Source organism: Centruroides sculpturatus, unplaced genomic scaffold (assembly GCF_000671375.1).
Source record: "Centruroides sculpturatus isolate CEXI.00-Female unplaced genomic scaffold, Cexi_2.0 scaffold62, whole genome shotgun sequence".
In the NCBI taxonomy this organism is placed as follows: Eukaryota; Metazoa; Arthropoda; class Arachnida; order Scorpiones; family Buthidae; genus Centruroides; species Centruroides sculpturatus.
In genome coordinates this window covers 1,024,823-1,026,944 of record NW_019384388.1, presented here as the reverse complement: position 1 = coordinate 1,026,944, position 2,122 = coordinate 1,024,823, and the positions used below count along the sequence as shown (strand labels likewise).

Here is a 2,122-nt window from a genome sequence, read left to right as displayed (position 1 = left end):
GCTGTACCATTATATAACATGTAAGGTTTTTATGTTATTTTCAACCCGCGTTTATGTTAAATCCTACTTACCAATGTCTTAAAACTCACCTTGTTTTTTGTAATTTTAACAGCAGTGAAGAGGGGTTGGGAATACAAGCCAACCCGAAATGCATCTGAATTTTAAAAAAGTGTTCTTTTAAATAAGTGTTCTTTTATATACGTTTTTCTAACTAATTGCTGTTTGATCGTCTACCAAAATTATTGTTTGGATTACAAAGACGCTACACATAGAATTTAAAAAAAAATAAAAATTACTTTTAAGAAAAGTGTGGGACTGGTGAGTTGCAGCATAAAATTTAATAAAAATTTTTAATAAGGATAACAGTTAAAGAAGTAAGCAATTTTTCAATGTGCCAATGGTAAATTTTCTTCAGGTATCGATGAACAACGTGTCGTATGTAAACTTTTAGCATTACAACAGTAGTCTTCATATTTGCATTGCGCGTAGTTTCGATTTGTGAAAGCATTTCCATAATATAAATTAATTTCTATTCGATTCTATTTCTATTAATTGATTCTATTGATTTTCTAAAAGTTCGTACTACGACACACGTATTTCAGATTCGTCAGAAATTTAAATCTTAAATAATGTTCCGAGACATCACGTCAATGAACCTACCTTCTGAGGGATCCTCTTATTGACACAAAAGAAGCCTCCTATCGTCAGACACAAAGACAATTTGCCGAATCTTTTCATGAAATCCAATATCTAACAAAAAATTAGTATTTAATATTAAATTTATTAAAGTAAATCCGAATTACAATAAAGATAGAATAAAAATAAATCTGTACTTTAAGCTTTCGTTCCAGTTCCAAATAGCAGATTGCAAATTGACGAATGTCTTGAAATCCATTCCGCATCTAAATAATTAAAATTATAAAGTCAAAAATTAAATTAAAGATTAAAATATTAAATTAATTAATCAAGTGTAAATAACGAGTACCGTGAAAGCGATGCAACATAGCAAACAGCCACAGATAATGCAGACGAATGAGGAAACAATCATCAGTGCCATCACTAAAATTCTAAAAATCCAATGCATATCAACGTACAAATATGCGTAATACAAAAGCTCGTGCCCCAAATTATTTCGAAATAAACAAGTACGAAAGCCAACTCGAATTTTGTGTTCAACTGATTCATGTAAATCCACAATTCTTGGTGACAGATCATCAAATTTTGTAATTTCAGTTTCAAATTTCTGTCGCTTCTTCTTATCGTAGACATTTCGTAATTAAGTTCTTCGTATTCTTTCTGGAGGACAAATATAAATAAAGCGGCTAACAGTAGACCATGCGCAATTCCTCCTATAATTAAAATCGTTACAAATGCCAACTCAACTGTACAAATGAGAGCTTCAAATCGAAACTGTTCTCTGTTCACTAGAATAGGATAATAAACAGTCAGATTGAAAATATGAAAAAGAATCGTTAATGTTATTACAATGAACGAAACGGAAAAAGAGACGTTTCTCATTAGAGCACGGGTTCCCAACCTATGGGTCGCGATCCAGAAGGGGGTCGCGACGGGCTTTCTGTGGGGTCGCCAACTTATACAGTTAACTAAAAAAAAATGTTCACTATAATGCAATTTTTATTTTTAATGGTGTCTTGAAGTTTGAATAATTTGATAAACAGTCGATCCCCCTATAACACGGGTTCCTATAGTTCGGATTCCTATATAACGGCGAAAAACTTGCGACGGTGTCCGTACAAACATGGTAAAAAAAATTCCTATAATTCAGTAAAACGTCATCGGGCAGCCAAACTACTTTCCGCCGTCCAGCGCCACGCTACGGAGAGTTTAGGCGGGTAAATTGAGTTTACTATCGTCTGTACAGTATTATATATAAATTAGATATAAATTAGGTACTGTATATATAATTATATATTAACTTAATTCATTGTAACTTTATTATAATTATATATATACTTTCCGCCGTCCAGCGCCACGCTACAGAGAGTTTAGGCGAGTAAGTTGAGGTTACTATCGTCTGTACAGTATGTAAATTAGGTACCGTAAGTCTAATACAGCACTAATTTTATACATTTCTTGTGAAAGAAACATTTCTTATTCAACG

The 2,122-nt window shown here is 32.5% G+C and overlaps 1 long non-coding RNA gene across 1 annotated transcript in view; it reads right to left on the bottom strand.

The window, feature by feature from the left end:
- Positions 1-660: 660 nt before the first annotated feature.
- The window catches only part of LOC111618128, an 8,008-nt gene continuing 6,546 nt past the window's right edge, over positions 661-2,122 (bottom strand). Inside the window, exons 2-4 of the long non-coding RNA XR_002755523.1 lie at positions 986-1,424; positions 834-902; positions 661-750 (exon numbers count right to left, since the gene is read on the bottom strand). This is a non-coding gene — a long non-coding RNA (uncharacterized LOC111618128). The remainder of the gene's footprint in view (positions 751-833; positions 903-985; positions 1,425-2,122) is intronic.